General features: G+C 41.0%; 1 non-coding gene across 1 annotated transcript; it reads right to left on the reverse strand.

Moving 5' to 3' along the window:
* Window positions 1–4,797: 4,797 nt before the first annotated feature.
* Window positions 4,798–4,961, reverse strand: LOC129081837 (U1 spliceosomal RNA). Its single transcript, XR_008530352.1, has one exon. It is a non-coding gene; the product is annotated as a U1 spliceosomal RNA (small nuclear RNA).
* Window positions 4,962–6,452: the final 1,491 nt, after the last annotated feature.

A 6,452-nucleotide genomic window follows, 5' to 3' on the forward strand; every position in this document is an offset into this window, starting at 1 on the left:
AGTCTGTGCTTTGCATCTGGCTCCTCCCTATCTCGGTGTGTGCTCAAAGGTCCAGCTTACACTATTGATTATCCCAGCAGCAGGGAAGGATCGTCTCTTTGTCTCACACTGGCTTTGCCAGACATGAGTGCTAAGAGGCCAGGGCCTCCCTCAGGCTGAGGCTCTGGCCTCCTCCCCACAAAGCAGCTGGTGCTTTCATGGCCCTATGGGGCTCACACACATGACATGGCCACAGATCTGGTTTAATTTTTTTTTTAAATTTAAGACATAATGAACACATGACAAAATGCATAGGTGTTAGCGTTCAGCCTGGTAAGTTTTGACAACTGTATAACCTGTGTGACCATCAGGTAACTCCAGGTGCAGACACTGTGAGGAGTGAGCAGCAGTTAAAACATTTTTTCCTGCCAGTCATCTAAGACACATAGCCTTGGAATAATACCAGCATTATAGCCTTCTGATTTATTTATTTTCTCCAATCTTCTAGATGACCCAGGAGAAAATATGAAGGGGGAGGGACAGGAACAAACATCAGTTGAGAACCAGAGTAAAGTGCATGCCCGGTGGTGACAGCATCAGGGCACAGAAATTTCCCCATAACATAGCCTCACAACCAAACCATGAGGCAGGAATGATTGAAAAGTTATATTCAGAGGCTGTGTGTGTTCTTAGACAAAGCAAATGAAGGAGGCTCCTGGCAACCAAGAGTGAGCAGCTAGAGGTCAAGTACAATGGACATGTCTTAGAAACTCCCTGTTTGGTGTTCAACCGTTAGAGCTCCTAGAAAGGCCCTCTAAAACAGTGATGGAGCAGTGTTCATCACATCCCTATAGCATAGAGATCAGGATGGCCGAGGTCAGCAATGGCCACCATGCAGCTTGTGCAAGGAACAAGCCAAGGAGGGATTGAGGGACAGACGATGCTTCCACAAGATGTGAAAGGTCCTAGGACTCCCTGCATTAGGGTCTTTAGGTCCAAAGCTGCAGAGACACTGTGTCTCCTGGCTGCACCTGCTGTTGAGACCTGTACTCAGACAATTATAAGACACTGAAGAAAAAAATTGAAGAAGATACAAATAAGTGGAAGCATATACATGTTCATGGATAGGAAGAATTAATGTCATTAAAATGTCCCTACAACCCAAAGCAATCTGTAGATTCAACACAATCCCTACCAAGGTTACAATGACGTATTTCACAGAACTAAAACAAATATATCAAAAATTTATGTGGAACCACAAAAGGCCCACATAGCTATAGCCATCCTCAGAAAGAAGAACAGATTTCGAGGAACACCACACTACTTAATATCAAACTATATTATAAGGTCATAGTAATCAAAACAACATGGTACTGGCATAAAAACAGACACATAGATCAAAGGAACAAAATAGAGAGCCCAGAAATAAAGCCACAACTTTATAGTCAATTAATATTTGACAGACAAAGCGAGCACATATAATGAACTAAAGATAGTTTATTCAATAAATAGTGTTGGGAAAATTGGACAGATATGTACAGAAAATTGAAACTAGACCACTTTATTACACCACAGAGAAGAATAAATTCAAAATGGATCAAAGACTTAAATGTTAGATCTGAAACAATAAAAATCCTAGAAGAAAACATAGGCAGTAAAATCTTGGACAATGCTTGTAGTAATAATTAATTGGATATATCTGCCATGAGAGGGAAACAAAAGAAAAAAAATAAATAAATGGGACTACATCAAACTAAAAAGTTTTTGCACAGAAAAAGGAAATCATCGACAAAATAAAAGGACAACCCACAGAATGGGAGAACATATTTGCCAATACACATGACAAGGGGTTAATATCCAAAATTTATAAAGTAATTACAAAACTCAACATGAAAAAAAAATTAAAAAATGGGCAAAGGACCTGAAGAGACACTTCTCCAAAGAGGACATACAGATGGCCAATACACATATGAAAAGACACTCAATGTCACTACTCATCAGAGAAATGCAAATTACAAGTGCAATGAGATACCATCTCACAACTATCAGAATAGCTATCATCAATAAATCAGAAAACAAGTACTGATGAGGATGTGGAGAAAGGGGAACCATTCTGCATGTTGGTGGGAATGCAGATTGGTGCAGCCACTGTGGAAAGCAGTATGGAGTTAAATCAAAAAATTAAAAATGGGTCTGCCTTTCAATCCAGCAATCCCAAAGAAAGAAAGGAAGGAAGGGAGGGAGGGAGGGAGGGAGGGAGGGAGGAAGGAAGGAAGGAAGGAAGGAAGGAAGGAAGGAAGGAAGGAAGGAAGGAAGGAAGGAAGGAAGAGAAAGAAAGAGAAAGGAAAGAGAGGAACTTCAAGAGTAGATGTTTAAAGCCTGAAAGTTGTAGGCAGAAGGTGACTAAATGTTTTCTGAAAGGCCTGTTTTTTCTGACATTCCTATGAGATTGTTCAGTTGCCTGGTCATCTTCACTGGAGTTATACCAGAGTGCTCAGAGTTTTTGTTTCATTTTTTTTTGTCTTGATGACAGATTTGCTATATTTAAAATGTCATAGAACAAATAGAACTGTAAGTTATGCTGCTTCGTACTTTTTTGAGCTTGTTCTATGTTCTTTCTTGACAGTTCTGATATGTTTCTGCTATTAAAAAATTGGTTTTGGACTGAGAAAATGAGAACAGTTGTTAGAGCTCACTGGGCACCTACCGGAAGGGCAATAACCCAAGTACCCAAAGGCTGGAGGTGGAGGGGCCCCAAAGAAGGCAGACCTGGAAAGAATTTCGCACAATTTTGTGGTGGGTTTCTGTGGTCGATGATATCTTTTTAGTACGATGGCAGCAAATTGGACTTTATTTGTGATGACAGTTATTCAGAAGTTTGGGTACCTTGCAAGGAAATTCTACAAAGTGTTAGTGATATATTGGAGAATCCTCATAATGCATTGTCAAGTTAAAAAAATGGCATTTTGGCCTGATCTAGTTTCATGAGAAAAAGTACATAAATTTGTTTAGAGAAAAGAAGACTAGCAGAACATTTTATTACTTAGGATTCAGGGCTATACAAAACAGAGACTAAAATTTCTCAAGATAAAAATAGAGATTTGTTTCAGAGAAACACCTACACAAGGATACAGGAACCATCAGGATTGATGATTATTCTGGAATCAAGACAGGTCTGGAGGCCTAGCAAGTAGGAGGAGCCTACCTACTGAGGGTTCCCTCTGTCATTGTGATGCACCAGCTTCCTCATACTACCCCCTCTGTCTTCTCTCTGTCACAGCTGCTACTTAGATTTTCTGCCCCTTCACAACTTCGACTTGCACAGGACCCATCAGGGCTGTGCTGTTCCTCCTAATGTGATTCTTTCAGCAAAGTCCCCACTGCTGGCCACCAGTCAGCAACTTCTAGTTCTAATACCTAGTAGACAATATCCATGGCCTGTCTTGTGTGCATCCAGCCTCATTATTAGCCCAGCTGATTAAAATTAGGCTGCTTTGGCATTCCTGTGCCCCATGATCCAACTAGCAAGGTGTCATGGGTTACTGTGACTTAGTCCCTCAGTGCTGTGGCCAGCAGGGCAATTTAAGGTGTAATCAACCTGAGTAACACACACATGGTCAATAAAGTGTTAACCTAACTAAAATGAGAATGATAAAGTATGTGGTTCCACACTGGTGATGTGGCACCACCCTGGAGCACAGCCATAGGTGACAAGCTCCAGATGGTGGAGGTGCCTGCTCACATCTGGCAAAACCTGCAATGACGCCGCTTCCACTGCTGTCTCTCCACTTCAAGTTTGGGCTTGAAACATGCAGAGAAGAACCCCAGGCCTGACCTGCCAGGCCTGTCTGCTCAGTACTCTTGCTTCCCAGCATAAAAATCTTAATTTAAAAGTGATTCAATGATGGGTTGTTATTTTTTTTTGAAGTTTTATGAACCCATTATTATCAGGAAAATTGGGCATTAAATGAAAAATAACTCTCTCTTTTCCCCTACTTTCAGTGAATATTTATTTTTCTTTTTATCTAGATACAAAAGAGGGAAAAAGAATGGCAGAGTCTTTGACAAAAAGACATGGATGTTTGGTGACCGGAGGACAGAGTGCCTGAGTGACAGCCCCTCATGTCACTGACAAGCACCTCTCTCCAGTGACAGGGGAAGGTAGCTGCTGTTTAATTCCATCTCCATAATTACCGAACTCCTGTACCTCTCAAATTTCAATAAAAATTCCTAATCAGTAAGAGACTATGTTCTTTTGAGAGGGCAGATTCACTTCTGAAGTGTAAGCAGCCTAGAATCCTGCCACCATCCAAGGAATCACTTGAGAGTTTGTGCTCTGGATCCTTCTGGGACAAACTCTTTATTTTGAGTTCTGGTCTTGTGCAAAAAGATCCCTCAGAGGAAACCTGGTGTGTCTCTTCAGAACAATTTACAAAAGATGAGACTTGTAAACACTCTGATAGACAAGGCTCACTTTTGTAAATTAACAATTACCTTAAAATGATTATACTCTCATGTTCCTCTTCCTCACCCAGGGAGCACTGGGTCCTGCCAAATGGACTAAGTTCTTTATAAAACTGCTAATAGCAAGGAAATTCCATGTCAAGAATGTAAAGAGGCCCCATTATTGGTACAGGAGGAAAAGGGGAGGTAGAAAGCTGTGGAAGGCAATAGTTTCAAAGATTACAAATGCAACCAACAGATGAGACTGTTGGTTAATGTGTTTTAAGTGATCCTATATGCATTCTTCTTAAAGGTCTTTTGTGTGGAATTTTAAAATCAAAGTTTAGAGTTTCTTTCTTTCTTTCTTTTTTTTAACTAGGGAGTGAGCAAATGCAGTCCCACGCTACCACAAATTATGCAGTCAGGTTTCCCACATTTGTGGAAATCGCAGGGGCCAGCACATCCGGAATGCAATGGATAAGCCTCGCTCTGGGAAAACTGCCTTCATGATTATGGTATTTTCCCTGCCAGGTAAGTATAAGGTTTGGAGTTTCTTGCTGGTGATTTTGATTGGCGCTGGTTAGTTTAAGGAAGTGGAATGCAGCTGTCTCAATAAATGTTATGAATTGAATTTATACTCTTGAACTCTATAATGACAAAAAGGTAAATTCCATGGTAGTACAAGCCAGTACAATAAAAAATGATTATTTATTTATTTTGTTTTTTAAAAAGATTTTATATATTTATTTTTTAGAGAGGGGAAGGGGAAGAAAGAGGAAGAGAAACATCAATGTGCAGTTGTCTCTAGTTCGTTCCCTACTGGGGACCTGGCATGCAACCCAGGCATGTGCCTTGACTGGGAATCGAACCAGTGACCCTTTGGTTTGCAGGCCAGTGCTCAATCCACTGAGCCACACCAGCCATGGCTAAATTGATTTTTAAAAAAGTATTTCTGTTCATGTCTTTTTAAAATTTAAATTTTAAATTAAAATTTTAGTTATTTGTTTGTATTTGTTTTTGAAAAGTAATGCATTCTCACAGCTCACAATTCAAAGATAAAAAAGGATATAGAGTGGAAGTCTACTTGCTATCTTCTCTCTCAGCCTCTGGGTTCCCCTCTCTGGAGGCAACCAGTGTTTTCATTTTCTTGTGAATCTTCCCAGATATTTTGTTTGTACACAAGCAAATATGTACATGACTTTGTCTCTGTTTTAAACAAATTATAGATGATTATACATAGTTGTACACCTTATTTTCTTCTGTTAATAATACATCTTATATAAGGACTCCTGGTCAAATGGGAAGGGGGGTAGACACACTTTGTCTCTTTGCACAAGAAAGCAATACAACTAAATCTCAAAACAAATCACTCTCAGAACTGTCAGAAAATCAAATTGTATGGAAATATGACAACCAAGGATTTAAAGAAGCCACATTCATCCAGATGGGCAGGAGGGGTGGAGACACAGGGAGAGGGCAGAGAGATGAGATGTCGTGTGGCATAGAGCAATGTTGGTGGAATGAGTACAGGCAGTGGATAAAATTTGGGAGGGATATCTTGAGAGTGAACAATCCCAGCTTCAGGCCAGACCACACAGCTCAAGGTCCCAGCATCAGGAAGATAAATCCTCAACTTCTGGCTGTAAAAACCAGTGAGGGTTGGAGCAGCAGCCTAAACAGCTGGATTTTCAGGAAATTTAGCTTAAAGGGACCTCAGAGTCATAAAACGTACATAAACTCCCTACTCTGGGATTCAACACCAAGGCAACAGCTGGTCTGGTGCCTATCACTTATGGAGAGTGGGTGAAGTGACTGGAAATGGGGCGAGTCTCAGGTAAATCCCCAGACCCAGGCAGTGCCGCAGTACCCTCTCAAAGCCCTTCCCCAACACAGAGCCACAGAAAGGTGAAGCAGGCTGCCCCTCCTTGACGATTACCTAAGGCTCCACCTCACACAATTTACAGGTGCCTTTTACAGGGGAGTCAGGGCAGCTCTACCTAATACACAGAAACGAACGCAGGGAGGCTGCC

The sequence above is a fragment of the Pteronotus mesoamericanus genome, unplaced genomic scaffold (genome assembly GCF_021234165.1).
Source record: "Pteronotus mesoamericanus isolate MK-2021 breed Mesoamerican mustached bat unplaced genomic scaffold, CSHL_Meso_final scaffold_118, whole genome shotgun sequence".
Lineage (NCBI taxonomy): Eukaryota > Metazoa > Chordata > Mammalia > Chiroptera > Mormoopidae > Pteronotus > Pteronotus mesoamericanus.